This window comes from Aulonocara stuartgranti, assembly GCF_965226115.1.
Source record: "Aulonocara stuartgranti genome assembly, chromosome: 7".
Classification (NCBI taxonomy): domain Eukaryota; kingdom Metazoa; phylum Chordata; class Actinopteri; order Cichliformes; family Cichlidae; genus Aulonocara; species Aulonocara stuartgranti.
Window position 1 is genome coordinate 67628331 of NC_138945.1, and position 20284 is coordinate 67648614.

At 40.7% G+C, this 20284-nt stretch overlaps 1 protein-coding gene across 1 annotated transcript in view; it reads right to left on the minus strand.

Annotated features, from left to right (window-relative positions):
• Positions 1-20284, minus strand: part of cdh13 (cadherin 13, H-cadherin (heart)) — a 410738-nt gene that overhangs the window by 209689 nt on the left and 180765 nt on the right. The window lies entirely within an intron of this gene.

Consider the following 20284-nt stretch of genomic DNA (forward strand, 5'->3'; position numbering starts at 1 on the left):
GTATAGTTTTTATTTTGGAAAGAGACGTTTCTCTGTAATAAACTCTCTTTTCCAAAGATGAGGGATTTCTCGATCAGATATATTTATTTATTTTATTACTTTGTTGTTTCAGCAACATTAAATTTAAAAAACTGTACTTTTGAGTTAAAATATATATTTATAATTTTAATAAATGACAAATTAAAAAAGCATGAACACTTTTTTGTATCGAAAAAATATCGAACTGTGACACCAAAGTATCGAACCGAACCGTGAATTTTGTGTATCGTTGCACCCCTAATATATATATATATACATCTATATCTATAGATAGATATAGATGTATATTCACACACATCCTTTCTACATCCTAACTACATAAAATCTGCAGAGAGGTCCAACATGTATGACCTAATTAAGCATGTTAAAACTGTCTTTCATAGCACATCGTGAGCCTTTTTCATTCTAAATCTTTTCATCTTGCTCTTTTTATGGTGGCGTGGTTTACTACATTATTGTGCCTTATTAATAATAATGGATTGGATTTATATAGCGCTTTTCAAGGCACCCAAAGCGCTTTACAATTCCACTATTCATTCACTCTCGCATTCACACACTGGTGGAGGCAGCTACGGTTGTAGCCACAGCTGCCCTGGGGCAGACTGACGGAAGCGAGGCTGCCATATCGCGCCATCGGCCCCTCTGGCCAACACCAGTAGGCGGTAGGGTAAAGTGTCTTGCCCAAGGACACAACGACCAGGACAGAGAGCCTGGGGATCGAACCGCCGACCTTCTGGTTACAGATACGCTTCCCAACCCCCTGAGCCACGGTCGCGTCATTGACATTTGACAGTGGATCTCGACAGTGCAGCCTAGGCGGATAAGTCGAACGCAGATCCACTGAGCGCTCAACACAAAGTTTTGTATTGTTCGATACATATGCGTACCGCATTTATTGACAAATCACAATTAACATTTGTAGATTCATAGCTGAGCACATTTTTTCTCCACCTTGGAAAATGTTACACAATGGATGATAACCCATACATGAATCTAAAAAGGAGCCATGTTTCTGTTTGGGTGATTCAGGCATGGCAACCAAGAATTCCTGGTGATTCTTACACAACATGCAAACTGATGACCCCGTTTAATTGGTATGTACAACGAGAGGTATAATCAGTATTTCAAAAATCAATTGAAATAGACAGAAGTGAAAGGTTTTATTTAAAGGCATAAGCCAGTCACATAGTAAATAGTAATATAGTAATAGCGGACTGCTCCTTTAAACACACTTCATCTTTTTATGTAAAATTTTAAAAGGTCACAACATTCACTCGACGGTCGGCTTCATTCCCGTCCTATGAACTCTTAAAACACTGACTTGTTTGATTGTAGCTTAGGCTCTGTGTGGTGTCTAATATGTATGAAAGACCATGATGATCGTTGAAGACATACATAAAAAAAGAGCAAAAATATCCAAAATGCATATAACACAGAAAGAAATGTCCACAGAGAGCAGCATTCATATGTAGGAGTACAGAAAAACACGCACCAACACACACAAGGTCAAATGTTTGAGCTTTCACCTAGTCATAGATCGCTCACCTCAGCAACATGCTGAATTAATCAAAGTTTCTCGCTCTCATTCTGACACCTTAGCAGAAGAAAACAGCCCCAGTGAGCAGGTATCAGCCAAAAGAACAGATAGAGAGGGAAGCAGTGACTGTAAAATTTGATTAAACAACAAAACCATGTAGACATTCATGTGATCAGCACTTTGTGGTGAGAGGTATGGGGATCAAATCTTGCAAAGTCACTAAATTAGCAAATTGCGGGAATTATGAATGTCTGCAAAAAATGAAAAGCCTTAAGCAATTTACTGCTCACAATGAATTTTAATATCTATCAATGAAAAATGCTTTAACTAGCATCTTTGTGCTGCATGTGTTTCATGTCTGAAGACGGGATTACTGAATGTGTGGAAAACCGGAGGAACGGTGGAATTACAAGCAGTGGGGAAACACATGTGAGGAACTTTACGGACTGAGGAGAAAACGGCAAGGTGCCAAGAGACCTTTTATCCCCCCGCCTCGCCACACGCATGTACAGCAATGCTAAGTTCCATGCTAGCGGTGAAATATTCGGCTTCCTGGCACGAGTCATGTGACTGAGTAACTGTTCAGGCCAAAGCGCAAAAACAGTATCAATGAATTTATTTTTGGAGACGCTGTGGCGGTTTTACAATGCCCATGTCATACCCGCTCACCGCCGCCGCAGAATCGCCTTCTGGACAAATGTTCTTTCAACTTTGGGAACAGGTGGTAGTCACTGGGTGTGAAGTCCGGACAGTAGGGTGAGTGGGTGATGAAGTTCCCTTGCAGGAAAGCGAAAGTTTGACAGGCGACAGGCGACGTGTGGACCAAAGGGGGTATTGTTGGTTGACTTTCTGCCTGTTGGGACCACAATAAATGCTGACAGTACTGTGAAACACTGGAACAACTCAGAAGGGTATTTCAGAACAGGAGAAGAGGAATACTGAGAAAGGGAGTAAGCATTCTTCACGACACCGTGCGTCCACACGCTGCCCATCAAACTGTCGCAAACAACATTTGTGCAGAAGGCGATTCTGCGGCGGCGGCGAGCAGGTATAACATGGGCATTGTAAAACTGCCAGCGTCTACAAAAATGCACCGACCGAAATGGCAATTATGTAAAAAAATAAATAAGTCGCCAAGCTTTAAAATGATGTAAATATTATTGAAAATTTGCTTGTATTTCTAAAGAGAAAAAAGAGACAGTGAGAGTACAGGCACAGGCCACGTACACAGAGCGACGGCGAGGCAGGGAGCTGTAATAAAAAGTGAAGAAATGGGCAAAAACAGAAAAAACCCACAGCATCTGGCTGTTTCCAATTATACTGGTAACTGTAAAGCTGAATGCAGAATTTGTAAAATGAAAATATGAACCTGCAGAGACATCTAAGAACCGCTCATCCATCCGTGCAGCTGGAGGAGAGCGTGCCCTCTCTGCTCCAGCTGCCATCCACTGACCCTGGACAAGTGTCCTGTTTTGAGCAAAGTACTTCTGCTGCAGCATCAACTGACTTGCCAAAAACTGCAGGTATACTGCAGCCTTCTGTAACTCAAACCAAAATAAGCACATTACAGAACAAATGACTGCAGCCAAACACAAAGGTGGTGATGATGAAGATGACAGCCAATGGCAAGCCATTTTCTACTGTGGAGGACAAAACATCTGAAACTTTTGTGCCGGCCTTAAAATCTGTACATGTTCTCCCCTGTAGACGTAGTAAGGGCTTTTATGGAAACACTAGTTGCTTACCGACACACAAACCATTCATATTTGCCTAATTAGGCGAAAACTGAAAGTAGTGAGTGATACTAAATTAAAAGCAATAAGAGATGTCTTTTCTAAGGAAGCTGAGCCAAAAGAGCAGAGTCTTTGAAGAGACTCCCATCGCTAGTAGATATTGTTTGAAACGTCTTTGGCTTGAAATTCAAGTACACTGTTTGTAATTTCGATACAATGAAACTTGGCTTTAAACTTCATTTTGTGGTGTGAATGTAATCCAACCTCAATCCAAACCAGGTACCAGATGTGTGTTCCAAGTTTGAGCTAAAACATGTCCCACGAACACGAATGCTTTGGATTCTTGATGTGAGAGGGTACCATGGATGTGCAAAGTTCTGCACGGACCAGCAACCAGCTGTGAAATGGATGGAAATTATCTTTGTTCTCCAATAGTCCAGATCACAGCACCTTCTTCCTGTATTTCCTTATTTGGGCATGCCCCAGACATTTCTGACCAATCAGCAGACTGAACATTGACGCATTCTGGTTTGTTTGGAATTCACTTGGACTTTTTTCTGTGTGAAAGCAAACCAGAGAACAGGAAAAAGCTACAAGTCTGCGACTAATCGTCAGGTTTGGACCAGAGCAAACAGACTATAGGTGCGAAAATGCCCTGAGACTCAGCGAGGGTGTATTTTGCTGCTACAATACATCATCTTAAACTGGTCATGCGATTTGGACAGGCCAGCATGTCTGTCATGAGAGTTAAGTCACTTCCTTTTTTGGTGGCTTTCTGTCTGCTGTGTGTTGTATTTAGTTTTACTTCCTTTGTCTCATTGTCTGATTTGTTTCAGCTGTTCTTCATTCCCCACGTTTCCTCTTTCCCTGGTAGCTCTTTTGCATATTTAGCCTTGCTCTTGTGTTCTTTCTCTGATTGTCTGAATCTTCCCATCTGTGTTATCTACCTGTTTCTGAGAGATTTGGGGTTTGGTTCCCTTTGGTTTCTGGAGCCATTTAATATCTTTCAATATGTTTATTTTGCTTAGGAAGGTTCATAACTTAGTGACGTGTCCTGGAAGTATCCACGTCAAGAGCTGTATGAATTCTCCTGATGCTTAGGAAAGGAGATAAAATGCTTCTTGTATTTTATAGGCTAGGATACTCTGGAGCATCCTTCATCACAGGAGAGGAGAAAATGCTGTCGCATTATTCATAGCAATGGTCTGTCTGGTCATTCATGAAAACCAAACTTACAAAGTGCTGCGTATTATGTAAATGTTAATTAGAACTCAATTTTCATGCCATAGCCTGCTAAAATGTTTTGAATTTTCAACAACAGGATGTTAAACACTGCTGAACTTTGAACATCACACAGCTGTAAAAAGCAACAATCTGCTTGTTGCTGAGTTATTGTCTTGAATAAACAACATAGATTTATATAACATTTCTATTTCTATTTCATTTCTAACATTTTATTTTCTGTATAATTGAGCTGAGGTTATTAATCCAATCCAATTTTATTTATAAAGCACTTTAAAATACCCAGCACAGGAACAAAGTGCTGTACAGAAAATAAGTTAAAACAACAGAATAACAGAAAGCAGCAAAATAAATAAATAAAACACATAAAACATCAAATTAAAACAGCCCTATATTAAAACAAAAACAAGATAAAACGGCATCGAATCACCTAAAAACAACTGAAATAAAAATAAAAACCAACATCTCATGTGGTGTCAAAGGTCAGGGTAAAGAGGCGGGTTTTCAAGAGTGACTTAAAAACAGATAAGGACTGGCCTGTCTGATCTCTAAAGGAAGCTCGTTCCACAGTTTTCGGATTATGATGAAGTGTGTAGGATAAGTTTTGACCTTGAGTCCGCTTCGGTCACAGAAACATAAATGAGTTAGTTAGTTAAATATAACAGTTAATTGCTGGAAGTTAAATATAAGAAAGTCAAATGTATTGAATTTTATAGATACTGGGATAGATTTACCGAACAGGGTAAACGCTGAACACCTTGTATTATTTATCATCTATGAACTATGACCTTTGAACTATGTTCTTTTAGATGTTTTCTGTCAAAATCGATTTGTTACAGTTACCCATGAGAAAACACCAGCAAATAATAAAATGATGCAAAAGGACACAAAATGTAATGTAAGTTGAAAAAGTCCAACAGAAATAGAAACAGGATACAACAGGAGTTACCTGAAACAAAATCCCCACACATAGTGGAAAAGAAACGAAACAAAATGCCACAAAATACAATGGAACCGTTTTCACTGACACATTAATGTGAAGAAAAAGCTGCAGACGTGTCACCAAAACATGCGCAGTGTTAGGACGCCTGGGCGACCCGAGTTATATTTAGTACTCCTGGTGTTTAGTTCTTCGTTGTGCTTTGTGTCTCGTCGGCTCAGTTATGTTTACACGTCTGTTCTTTCCCCGTCTCATCTGTGCCTGTCTGCGTCTCAGCGTATGTTGCGTTACTTCCTGTTTTACTTTGGTAGTTTCCTGTCGGTGTGTGTTCTGTTTTGCTTCTCCCCTGTGTCGGCTGTGCGATTAGTTTCCCTCCTGAGCTTCATTCCCTCGTCTTGCATTTACTGTCTGTGTTTTTGTCTGTTCGCTGTGTTCTCCCTCATCCCTCGCTGCGTTTCGCCTGTTTTTCTATCTTGTTTACTTTAATGTATATTTCCAGTTTAGTTTTGTATTTCCTAGCTTCCAGCAATAAGGTCGAGAGTTTTGAGTCCATCTTTGCCTCTGCGAGTCTGCATTTGGGCTCCTTGCTACCAGCCACACACAGCAAACCTGACAGTGAGACACACTTAAAAGAAGCAGATGATTCTCTGGTGTTGTGAGGGAGAAACACTGTGAGTTTTACTTCATCTGATACTATGGATACATGTTTGGTATTAGCCGTTTACTTTGCAGCTTGATGTAATCCTCTGTACTTCAACTGATGAAGGTTTCTCGTTCCTAGACTATGACGCTGACGTGCACGTGTCTTCTCCACTTGCATGGACACGGCTCTCATACTAAAAGCAATTTCAACACTTGGACTCAACCTCAGATATGCTGTCTGCTTAATTTATTGTGGAATTACAAGGAAATGTAAATGCTTGGCAGTCAATTATCCAATTATATTAGAGCATCTGAAACTATTAAATGTAGGTATAGACTAAATATAAACATTAAAAAACGTAAATATTTAATGCAGTAATCTCAGTAAAATCTTTAATAAAAATTGTGTGTCCTTGAAACTTGTTTGATTTGGAGGCAAAATTACAAACGTTTGCTCAAATATTAATGATGCTTATGTGTAAGTTCAATGAGGAAGCTCTGTAGTCATGTATCTGTCTGCTTCCACATGTTTGGTGGCTAATCTAAGCTTTGCATCACTTCCACTTTCCCACGGTGCCAAACCCACTGGGACATCACTGGTTTAGTCTTCTTCAGGCCAATCAGCCTCCACTCTGTGTACTAGAAATCTCACCTGTCCTTCATGCAACCCACCTCCTCCACATCTCTGCGTCTCCCATGTTACTCAGGCTTCATCCAAGCCTCCATCTTTATCTCCACTACCAGCGTCTAGACGCCGGGGTCCTTCCCTAGTTCCCATGGCCGCAGTGATTCTGTTCTGCTGTGAAGGGCCACTGGATTTATTAAATTCTGCATATCAGTAAATCATGTTTGGTTCCTTCTAATGAGCTCTCCTTATTGAAATGGACCTACTGTAAAATCTGAAAAGTTTATCAACACTGTACACACAGTTTAGAATAGTTTGCAAAGTGAACTAACACTAAACGAAGAAAATGTGTGGACCCAAAAGCAGACACGGGAGAGAGGAAACTAAGCGAGCTGTTTATTAGGTTGATGGCAAACTGGAGAACAACTAACAACTAACCTGAAACCTAAACTGGGAAAAACTAAAACATGAAAACTGACATGACATAAACAGAACCTGAAGCTTAAGAGTAAAATCTGAGTCGAGACTCATAGAAACTTGTAGCCAGACAAACAGAGGAAGATAGAGGACGTAAATACAAAGAAGAGTAGACGAGGAAAAACCTGGGGAAACACAGCTGCCATGAATGAACATGACGCCACAGGGGAAGCAAAACTTAACACACCGAACATGGAAACAAGACTTTCAAAAGAAAACAGGAAACGTAATGGAGCGTAGGCTTGACCATTAGAACATGGAGCACGCAGACATTAAATCTCTGAGCAGACATGGAACACAGGAGCTGTGTCCCAAAACGTCGGCTGCATCCTTCGGAGGACCCGGCCCACGTAGACCGCGAAGGCCGGGTCCTCCGAAGACCGAGAAGGCCGGAAGTGCGAGGCTGTGAAATGGGACGGTCTAGCCTTCAGATTAGCGTCACCGCTGTCTCAGTGCAGTTTAATAAACTCGGCCGTCTCCTCCGTGCTGTCTAAAATATAACGGGACACTGGCGTAAATTCTCGACCGTCTCACACTTCTGTTTAATCAGTTTTCTGTTTGACGTTTATTCAGCTGTGTGAAAATCCCAGAGGAACCCACCTGATGGATTAATAAAGTTTTATTTAATCTAATAATCTAATCATTTTGATCTCAGCCAAACTGATTTACTCCGGAACAAATAAAACACAGAAAAAGCCAAACAATAACATTTTTAAGTTATCCGAGTGACTTATATCATGTTTAACCTGAGTAGCGAAAAAGCGGGGGTCTGAAAACGACGAAGCCGGGAGTCCGCTGCTCTCGCCGGCTGGAGTGACCATTGAACCCCCGGCTAGCTATCGAGCTAGTGGGTAACAGGCGTCTCCAAAAACGTCAGCGCACTTTTGCAAATATGCGATGTCTTGATAAACCGAGCAGATATTTGAAGTTTACACAGCTACTTTCTCACCTGAAAATATGTTAAAAGTTTATTTTGTGGCCCAGAAAGAATAATAAGAGTAATATTAAAACTTAGTAGCAGCCGCCATTGTTGGCAGCTGAAATTTGGCTGGGCCGCGCTATGAATTCTGGGATATGGTGTGCCACGAAGGACACACCCGACCCATCCTTCAAATTCGGGGAAATGAAGGACGTATTTGTCGGCCGCATTTGAAGGAGTCGACGAATTGGGACAGCCTTTGTCGCCTGGCTGTGACGTAATCGGCCTTCAAATGCAGCCTCCGAAGGATGCAGCCGACGTTTTGGGACACAGCTACGGAGAGACTAAAGCACTGGCGTGACTGAAAGTAGAACATGGAGGACAGGAAAAGACTCAGGAGACAGAAGAAACATAAACTAGACTAAAACTCAACCAAGACAAACTAATAATAATAGCAGAACTTCACATATTTCAATATAACATAAGAAATCAAAAATACAAAATATACTGAAAATGCTGGGTTGCAGACCCATCCTGACAGAAAAGCAAGACAAAAAGTTAAAAGTGATTTACAGTAAAGTAAAATGATTCACAGACGTCTTATCTGTGAAATTATGAGTAAATATGGGGGGAAACACTTAGCTTGATTTATACCTGTTGACAATTCCACAAAACTGTTTTGAGACAGCTTTGTAGAGCTCTTGAAAGCTGAGATATTTCTAAATCTAAATTTCAAATTAGCTGTCACCTCAAATCTCAGCCATTCTAGAGTTGAGATGGATCCATACAGCTTCTTCTCAGTAAGCCCCCCTTTGTCACTGTGTTCGCTGCCTTGACAGACCCAATATAAGGAGCAAAATGTGGTGGCATTATATGTGCTGTCAGGAGCATACCCCTTTCTACATCACGACACAGGTTGGAGTTCTGAGGCAAACATCCAGCCAACAAGTTATTAGCATTTTTTTATTTGTGCACTTTCCAAGATGGCGCCGGTGTGCATGGCTGGCCGTCTTCGACTCCGTCTGCGCCTCGGCGTTGTACTCCTTGTGTCTTTATCTTTGGCACTTTGTTCTCTAGGTGATTGTACGCTAATAACCTATGATAGAAACACGCTCCTGAATCTTCGTTTCTCCTGTTCTCAACGACCGAACTGTCTTGGGACCGCGGGTGATGCCATTCCCCTGATGCCCGTCTCTCCCACTCATCTGACCGATTTACCTCTTCACATGCCCCGCAGGATACGCCCCAGGAGACGGGGTAGAAGGAGTGGTGTCCGTGTCCGCTTCAAGGCTTATATCAGAGCCATGGCTACGGATTACCCCCCTACTAGCTGTGAATTTTCTCGTTTCATCCACCATCTTGGTAGCCGCTTTGCGGCTAAACTGCTCAACCACCGCTGGATATGTCCCGTTGGCCCTCAGTCCTATCCTGCCTGCCCAGTGGCCTTCCACTCTGCTCGTTCTTGGATATCACTGCCTGGCCGTGGTGTTCAACAAAACAACCTCAGTACCCTCAAACGAGCTACTACTAAGGACAGGACTCCTCGGACTCGGATGGCCTTATTTAATGTTAGGTCTCTTTCTAATAAGGCCTTCCTCTTAAATGATTTTTTTCTCTCCTCGGGTCTGGATGTTTTATTTTTGACTGAGACATGGACCTCTCCAGGTGAGTTCATCCCCTTCTCTGAACTTCTCCCTTCTGACTGTGCCTTTTTTAGCTTACCGAGGCTTACTGGTAGAGGTGGTGGCTTAGCCTCGGTTTTTAGAAATAAACTTGAGGCACGGCTGCTATCCTCCCCAACCTATTCTAGCTTTGAAGCTCAGCTATTGGAATTGACTGGCCCTCGAACTACTCTGTGTGTTGTGGCTTATCGTCCGCCTAAATATCATAAGATGTTCATTTCTGAATTTGCTGATTTTTTGGGTTCTATTCTTTTTAAATATGATTCTGTAGTTATTTCTGGTGACTTCAATATCCATGTTTGTTGTATGGATGACCACCTGTCTAAAGATTTTTCTGCACTGACTGACTCTTTTAATCTTACCCAGTGGGTAAATGAACCTACTCATGTTAAGGGTCACACCCTTGATCTGGTTTTTTCATTTAACGTGGATATATGCATTAAGGAAATTAGAAATACTGGACTCTCTGATCATTCCCCGGTCATCTTTGACGTTGACCTGGGTATCACTGACCCCTACTTGGAGGTTCCTCTCCATCCTACTCGGACTATTAACGCCGATACTGTGGTCAACTTCTCTACATCTTTTGTTAATTCTTCATTTAATATGTCGGACTGTTTTATCCCACACACACTTGAGAATTTTATCAATACTTTTTTAACTACATGTTCCTCGATTCTTAACACTATTGCACCTATCAAACACAAACGCCCCAGAACCTACTCGCAATGCTGGTTAAACGACTCTGTCCGTGTTCTACGGCGTTTGTGCAGGCGCGATGAGAGGAGGTGGAGGAATGATAGACTCCAGTCATCATATGACATTTTACGTATTAGCCGCTCGAAATTCCAATCTGCTGCCAGAATGGCTAAAGCAGCCTTCTTCGCTAAGATTATTACTTCTAATGGTGACAATCCTCGCATCCTATTTAAAATTTTTAACTCAGTGGTGAATCCTCGTCCCTCTATGCCGCTCTCGTGCTCCCCAGGTCTCTGTGAAAAATTTTCAAACTACTTTCTAGATAAAGTTTTATCTCTTAGATCTACGCTTCCTTTGGTGGCTGACAGTATGTCTAATCCTGACTGTTCTGCTGCCTTACATCAATTTGAATTAATTTCACTTCCCACTCTGAAGCGTATAACTGAGAAACTAAACAATACTAATTGTGTACATGATGTCCTTCCATCTCGTATAGTCAAGGATTGTTTTAATGTAATTGGACCCTGTCTATTGTCTATATTGAACCTCTCTTTGCTTTCTGGTTATGTACCTTCAGTTCTTAAACATGCTTTTATTCAACCCGTTTTAAAGAAAAATAACCTGGATCATAGTGATTTTGCCAACTATAGACCGATTTCCAAGCTTCCTTTCTTGGCTAAAATCCTTGAGAAGGTGGTTCTACTTCAACTGCAGACCTACCTGGACGAGAATAATATAAATGATAAATTCCAATCAGCCTTTAAACAACATCATAGCACTGAATCAGCGCTGCTTCGTGTTTTTAATGATCTTTTACTTATGGCTGATAATGGTCGTCCTTCTGTTTTAGTTCTATTGGATCTTTCATCTGCATTTGATATGGTTGACCATAACATCCTAGTCGCAAGATTAGAGCACTCTGTTGGCATTAAGGGCACTGCCTTGGACTGGTTCAAATCTTACCTCTCCAATCGGCTTTCTTCGGTACATCTGGCCTCATCTTCCTCTTCCCCTGTACCTGTTTGCTGTGGTGTCCCCCAGGGTTCTGTGTTAGGCCCGACCCTTTTCTCACTGTATATGCTTCCTTTAAGCGCTATCTTTGAGAAATACCACATTGCTTTTCACTATTATGCAGATGACATCCAGATTTATTTTGAGTTACATGATGATCTCGCTTTATCTTTAAATAACTTTCGTGAGTGCATGAGTGAGGTCAAGAAATGGCTGTTGGCAAATACTCTTATTCTCAATGAAAAAAAGACTGAAATCATGATTTTTGGCAGTAATGCCCTTCGCGCCAAACTTCAAGATGCCTTTGGCTTTCTTACTAGTTCTTTCTCTGATACTGTCAGGAATCTGGGTGTCTTGTTTGACAGCTCCTTTAAACTTGATAAACAAGTGTCTGCTGTTGTCAGATCTAGTTTTTATCAGCTTCGTCTCATCTCCAGGGCCAGACACTATATCCCGTATAATGACTTAGAAAAGCTCATTCATGCTTTTGTAACGTCAAGACTAGATTACTGTAACTCACTCTATTCTGGTCTCCATGCTACCCTTCTACATAGATTACAGACAGTTCAGAATGCTGCGGCACGTATTCTAACTAAAACCAAGAAGTTTGACCATATTACTCCGGTTCTTGCTGAGCTGCATTGGCTGCCTATCAAATACCGTATTCAATTTAAAATTTTGCTGCTTACTTTTAAAATTATCAATAATACTGCACCAACCTATCTTAAGGAACTTTTAAACCCTTATGTCCCTGCCAGGGCTTTAAGGTCATCCTCGCAGTTATTGTTAGTTCAGCCCAGATCTCGGTTGAAATCTAGAGGCGATCGATCGTTTGCCTTTGCTGCACCTGAGTTATGGAACAGCCTCCCGATTGGCATTCGGGAGTCTGATTCTATTTTTTCTTTTAAAGCACGCCTTAAAACTTATCTTTTTGAACTTGCCTTTTCTACCCGTTAAATGCTGACTGTTAACTGCGACCTATTGCATTAACTTTTTACTATTCCTTCATTCTTGGTGTTCTCTATCATGCGGCACTGGGTCTGCTATAATCTATGTGCTGCAGTCCATTTTATTAGTGGCTTTCTACTGTGAACATTGTCTGCTGTTCTTATTATATTTGATATTAATGCTCTTAACTGTATTATTTTATTGTTTTTCTGTAAAGCACTTTGGTATGCCTAGGCTTTTAATGTGCTCTATAAATAAAGGTTGTTGTTGTTGTTGTTGTTTTTTAAACAATTAGAACCGACGTTGTGCAGCGAACGCCACTAAACTTTTACATAAATAAATGTGTGCAGCACTACTTTCTTTTCGTACTTTAAATTTCAGCTTCTCCAAGGTAAGCACGAAGAAAAGACTCGGCACACTTATTGTTGCAATGACCTGTATTACTGTGGGTCATCCTTCCACCGGTGTAAACAAGACTGTTATTTATCTCTTCACGTTCTCTCCTTCCTCTGTTCTAAGCCAATTAGAGCTCTTACTCGCCGCTATCAACCCGACCCAAGCTTGTCATAATTGCAGCGATAAGCCTCGCACTCCTCCCTCTCTCCCATCCGCTCTGTTTTCCATCTCATTAACATTCATTTTCACCCTAATTGAGCTTAATAAGAAAATAATGTTTGACATTAAATCCTTGTGAACATGTGCCCCAGCTGATCACTGCGTCTGTTTGTTCTTTCACAGCAAATATTTTACTTTGTCAGGGGTTTGTTTGCTTGCCTTGCTCGGCTGTGCGCCTGCTGTAACAGCCTACTTAGAATTCCCACTTTCCATTTGCTTTGCGCTGACCTCTTGCCGTCGTTATGCTGAAGTTAGACTCTACTTTCCTTAAACGTCTTCATCAAGTTTTGCTTAGTTTGGACTTTTGCTTGCAACAGTGGCTGCATCCATAAATTCCCAAGATAAAGCATCCAAAACACTGACCACTGCATTTAGACACTGTGCCAGTCAACTTCATCGATTTTATTTTTCTCAAAGCCTGTGGCAATACTTTTTTGATATACTGTGACCTTGTGGGTGGGTACAGCATTTTTTCCCAAAGTAATCAATGATCATTATACAGCCAAATAGAAAGGAGACTGGGAGAAGGAAGCTGAAGCATGAGGTGTGTTCAATACAACCCTGGATGTCTGTACAACAAAACATTGATTGTATTCCTTATATTGCTAACAATGATGGTTAAATAACAGTTCACACCTCATATATACTGGATAGTTTACCAGAGGACATGTATTGAACAGCAATAAGCTGCAGAGACATGAGATTGAGATAAAAAGTCATGTATATGAGGAGATTTACTCTGAGGAGAGAAAATCAACCACTTTCCAGACGTAGCTGAATGGAGCTTCATCATGTCTATTGATGGAGAACAGCTTTAGCCTAAATATCACTTCAAAAACTAACAAACAAACAATCAAAACGGCTGATTTACCTTTGAAATTATAGATTTTTTTTGCCACTTGGTGGAAGCAGAACATATACAGTACTGTGCAAAAGTTTTAGGTAGGTGTGGAAAAAATGCTGTAAACAAAGAGAGCTTTCAGAAATATAAACGATTGGTTATTGGCCCCAAATGTATTCTGCAGCAGGACAACGACCCAAACACACAGCCAACGTCATTAAGTGCTATCCTCAGCATGAAGAAGAACAAGAAGTCCTGGAAGTGATGGTACGACCCCCACAGAGCCCTGATCTCAACATCATCGTGTGTCTGGGATCAGAGACAGAAGGATGTGAGCAAGCCGACATCCACAGAAGATCTGTGCTTAGTTCTCCAAGATGTTTGGAACGACCTACCAGCCGAGCTCCTTCAAAAACTGTCTAGAAGAAGGCAAAGAGTGGTCGCACCAAACATTGATGTGATTTAGATTCTCCTTTGCTCCTCCTCTGCATTGTTGATTGATGATAATAAACGATTAACACTTCCATTCATGAAAGCTTTCTGTGTTTACAGCATTTTCCCCTCACCTGCCTAAACCTTTGCACAGGGCTATATATGTGTATAGTTTGCAAAGGTTATTTGGGATTTCTAAATTAAAAGTAACTTATATTTGACACTTTCAGTTCAGATCTAGTTCAGGTGTTTAATATGGCCATCATATTACTCCCCGTCGTTCTGTTTGGGTACACATAATAAGAAATATGCTTGTATACTAATCCAAAGCACTGAAAGGTAAAGTGTTAGTCCTGTAGTTGTAACTCCAGGCTAGCAACCCCTTTCAAATAAAATTAATCACGTGAATCATGTGAAGCCACATTAATTCCAACATATTAAAAACAGCAGATATAATATATAGATTCATTTTACATATGAAATGGCTTCCATTTGTTCGCTTTACTTTGCCTATAAAATGTATTTGGAGAAATCGTGATTTTAATCTACCGCTGAATATTTCATGTTTCATTCCAATGAAGCCATTAGCTACAATGGGAAAGGCGACACCCTTAATGAATGTGACTAGGAGAGACTGTGACAGCCAGCGGGGACTACAAAAGTCTTCAGCACTGGACAAGTGATAATAAAACCAGACTGAATTTAATAGCAGACTCTTGTACTGTACAAATGTACTTGTTTTAAAATCTCCTCATTACAACAAAATAAATGAAAGCAAGTTATGATGTAGGCTTGGCTGGAAAAACAACAGGAAGAGGAAATGTGTGTGCTCAGGCGCGTGTGCTGATGCCCAGCCTGACTCAGTCTTGGCTTCAGCTATAACAATTATCAAGCTGGAAATAACAATCATTAGTGATGACCCAGATGCAATGAAAGGCAGAATTTATATTAGAGGCTTTTTCACTTCTAGAATTTGAAATAATGACATATTAGACTGGATCAGGTTTTTATTATCACTAAGATATTAAACCATTGACGGACGTTTCCAATTAGATGTTTGACCATATTATGACACTGTGAATGCAAAGGTAGCGTTTGGTAGGTTGGAAAATATTCATTTTGGGTCAGCAGTCAGGTACATACTGTTAGGATGGCTTTAACCACACCTAATGTAGTTGGAGTGGTTAAAGCCATCCTTAATCTGCTCTGTGGGTAAGAGCTCTCTGACTCTAAGGGTCTGCAAATTAACCAAGCAGAAACCTCTGAACCGAATGAAGCGCCAAGAACTGCAGTTCTAGAAAGAAAACTTAAAACTATCTGTAAAAGTATTTAAAACAAACAAAAACAAAGTTTCCTCCTTTTAATGAGCTGCACAGGAATGGGATTTTTGAATAGCTGCTTTTTATCATTTTGTTTTATTTTGCTTTGCCGATAACTAAAGATAGGTGTGCACACTCCAGCACTTCAACTTCGTTCCCAAATGTAACAATTTCTGACCGAAACAAAATAAAAAATAACACAACACAACAAAGTACTACTGTTGGGACTTCTTCTAGGTGTGGACGCCTGAAACCAGAGGTGACTACAGAGGTCTATAAACCAAAGCCATGACTTGATGATGGTACAGCACGTTAAGTCTCAGCCCTACATGTCTGTAGATTATAGATTACAGTCACATGATCTCTGTTTTCTTGCACCTCCCAATTCAATTGCATAAACAACTAAACAAGACACTCAACTCTGTCACCTGTAGCGCCTGCAGGCTGCCGTTTACCTCAGCTTTGTGCAAGGAGCTTGATGGAGTCGATGGAGTCGGTGGAGTGATAATGAGGTGAGCTGAGGGAATCCTGCTCCTTTCCATCTGTGAGCGCTGTTGTTCGCTGGCGTCGGTGAAACTTTCTTTGAAGCAGATCTAACTTTGTCGGACTTGGACACTTTGCAATGAAACTTATACGATGTGAGAATGTAATCAAACTGCTCGTCAGAGGGAAAGTTTGATTTTTAAGACGTTTAATCATTAACTGGTGTAATGTTAGCTTAGAGAGCAGTGCAGAGGAGGAGGACACGATGAGAAAGATGATGAGGAAAATGTGCGTGGGCAAATCACGTATGTCATTTGAAAGAGCTATTAGTGATCTTTAAATTAAAAGTAACTTGTAAGTGTTACTATAGCCAAATACATAAACACAGATATGCAGAGCAACGATGTCCATCTCAGCCACTGGTTTCAAGATGGCAGGGTAACAACAACCAGTGTATTTTTAATTTTACGTTTAGAAGAATGAATCAATTTTCTAGAAGAAACCATCACACACTAATCAATAATACGTACAGCATCATTTTTTCTATTAAATAACCTCAAAGATTTACCTTTAAAGCTGCTTTATAAAGTCATGAAGAAGCAGCATCTACGTGAGGCAAGAAAATCACTCAAGGATCAGTCAGCTGCTTTTGGAAAAACACTTTCTTAATAACACTAAGATCACAGTTTCCTGCTTAATAAATCAGATTTTCTAATAGCGTGTGAATACTGTCCACAGTTAACTTCAGCTCCTCTATTAAAAAGCGACACTAATTATTAAACAGTGTTTGAATGTGGTGCTGACTCCACATCTTCATACTTTAAAAAAATACATCATTATTATTCATGAAAATGTAAGGCCTTCCCATTTCCCATACTTTCTGTTACCGTCTCTTCTGAGTCCTTCACATTAGTCACCGTGCCATCACGTGTCTCTGCTGAGCGTCTCCATACTGAATACGATACCATTTTCTTTTAATGTAAATGTCCCTGGATATTTATTCGCTGCTCTGCTTCTTCTTTTCAACACAGTTTCTGTCGTCTTCCACAGAGTTTAACGTACAAACTTTTGTTGGACCCAAAAACTTTATTTCACTGAGCTATTAAATCAAAAACTGTAAGTTAAGAGAGGTTGTTTTAAAGCTGCTGCTTTGTGGGTTTTTGTACAGTAACACATATTTGGTCATTTTGCCTCTGTACACCACCACTACTATTTAAAAAAAAAGTATTGCATTCACCGACACTTATATTTATTCACAGCGCTCAATTACAGTGGAAACCATGTGGAGTGGTAAAGCTAACAATCTGGTATGTTCCTAAATGCATAAATAGAGCAGATACCTCAGCAACACCAGAACACCTGAAAGGCTTGATGGTCGAACGATTTCCCTGAAAACAACTTCATAACATCGAGTCTCAAACATTCCCAAGGAGGAAGCTGCATCGTCGTCACAGTCTACAACAACAAGGCATCAGCATGACTGTCAATAACAGATGCATGCAGGCACAAACCACTGGTTACACTCAAGAACATCTGAAAGACACGAAACCAAGATTTAAATAATGAAAAGTATAGAGAAGGAGAAAAACCTGTCAAACATGGTGGAGGAAATGTTGTGGAATAGGCATGGACTCTAAGTCTGTCAGTGGAACCGGGCCACTGCTGAGTGTAAAGGGCTACACGCTCAGATTCTGCCAAACGCTACGAAACTGATCAGACTGAGTGTCACAATGAAAAGAGATAAGGACTCAAAGCTCAGTGCAAAAGAGTTTCTCAGTGGCTGGATCAGGCACCTGAAGAAAAACCCGAAGACGCACAAACAAAGAAAGGTGGCACAATGTTTCCAGAGAGAAAACACAGCATTTGGTGATGTCCATGGATTCTGGACTGCAATGGATTTTCATTCAAGCACAAAAAACAACACTAATGTTTAAAATGATGTCAGTTTGTCTAAGCTGGTGAAAGTGGGCTTAAAATCCCCATTCAAAGACAGATGTTGTGCTGCTTTTCCTCTTTTAAACATTCAGACACATTTGGTCGCATCAGAATAATGCAAATAAAAATAAAACATGCAGGGTCGTCCACTTGACAGTTGCACCCAGACAAAGAGCTTTTTAACCATAAAACCCTTGCAGTGAAGGTAACTGAAGGTCCCTGTGGGATGTGCGCAGGGACAGACAGGGGTAACAAAGGCCCAGGCAGCAGCAGATTTGTGTGTCTTTAGAGACCTGCAAGGAAGCCACAGGGAGCAGTGCAGCGCCAAAGCTGGCAGCTGACTGACACCCCTGTCACAGTGCCAAAAGCAGACTGGGTGAGAGTCCCTCGGAAATTCTGGAAACAGAGACGGCTACGTGCAAACTTCTCCTTCCACGCGGTCGCCTACGGAAACCGTGTTACAACTTGTTGACTTTGTGGCATGTTGGCCAAGGCTCAAGTAAAGTGTGAATATAATATGGGAAAACATGAAAGACGGGGTTGTGGAGGATTTATACGAAAAAAGAAGAGTTCTCAGGGACGGGCTGGAGGCTATCCTCGCTGTCATAGGGTGAGGGATGCCGTACACCCTGGGCAGATCCCAGTCTACTCCAGGGCACAAGCAAGAGTTTGATAATGACAACAAATGAGACAGAAAAGTAATCTCATATAAATATAAAAACTGATATCATCATCTTTATTTTGTTTGGATCATCTTTCGAAGCCAAACTGAAAATACAATTCAACCCGGCCAGCACTAATGTCACCACTAACAAGCAGAGTCAATAACATTGATTATTTTGACACAGCAGCACTTGCCAAAGCGGTAAAATATAGTAAGTAACAAGCAAGCAGCCAGTTCTTGAAATGAATGTGTTGAAAGCAGAAAGAATGGATGAGCACACGTATCACAGAAAAAGTCTCAAATCTTTACGGCTAGCAAACGCCAAAAACACAAGTCTCATAAAGTCTTACGGCGATTTAAATCAAACTCTGGTCCATTTTCCCTCCTTGGTGTGATTCGCTTGTGCAGATGTGAACACAGGAGTCGCACTGAGGTGGCTCAGGAGAAAATGTTGGTGGTTTGATTCCTGGCTGCTAATCTGCATGCTAAATATCCCACGTTGCTTCTGGTGCATCAAACCAGTGCAGAACCAACTAGCAGTTGTATCTTACAAGGTTGAGCTAAAAACCTTCCTGTAGCCACGGATACTTTGGATTCTGGGATGCAGCAAGGTGCTATATATGTGAAGCAGTCTGTACAAGTCAGCAGCTAGCCATGCTCTGCTAAAGTCAGGATGACAGCATCTTCTTCCTGTACTGTTGATCGGCCGCAGACACATATGTGGACTGGACATTCTTGTGTTGTTTGTAGCAAAGCATTTTTGTTCATTTGGTGTTTTTCCTCTGTGTGATTCAGAGCAAATAAACTATACGTGTGAAAATCTGCTATATATACTTGCAATCATTTATTTGGAATCATTTATACACGAAATACAGAAACTGATATTTTATATACATGTTTTTAAGGAGACAGTTGTAGGGAAGCTAAATCACTGGATGCTCTTGTCAGTAAGCAGATTGCAGCCACTGTGTTTTACTGCCTACTAGAATAGAATAGAATAGAATTCAACTTTATTGTCATTGCACATGCACAAGTACAGGGCAACGAAATGCAGTTTGCATCCATCCAGAAGTGCTTTAGTGATATAGATATATTACAATACATATTAGCAATAGTATAGATATGTGAGTATATTACAGAAATGGGTCTATTATGGTATGTTATAATATTCTATAACTATAAGTATGTACAGGCTGTAGTGAGTACAGGCTATGTACAGGATATAAATATGAAATTTAAAAAAAAAACTATACAGAAATGTGAGCTATGCAAGTTATAAACAGTTGTAGGATTAAAAATTATCGTATGTACAGAATGACTACTACACTACACGCATAACTGAGCAGTGCAAAAGAAAAAAAAATGGTGCATGTCAGCTTGCATGTGATTTTTCATCAGGGTTTCTAATTGTCCTGCTCGCCCCCCCCCCTATCTGTTGGTATTTACAGAGTGAATTATTTCTGGCTTTTCAAAAACTCCAGTTAGCTTATCAACAGCTTGC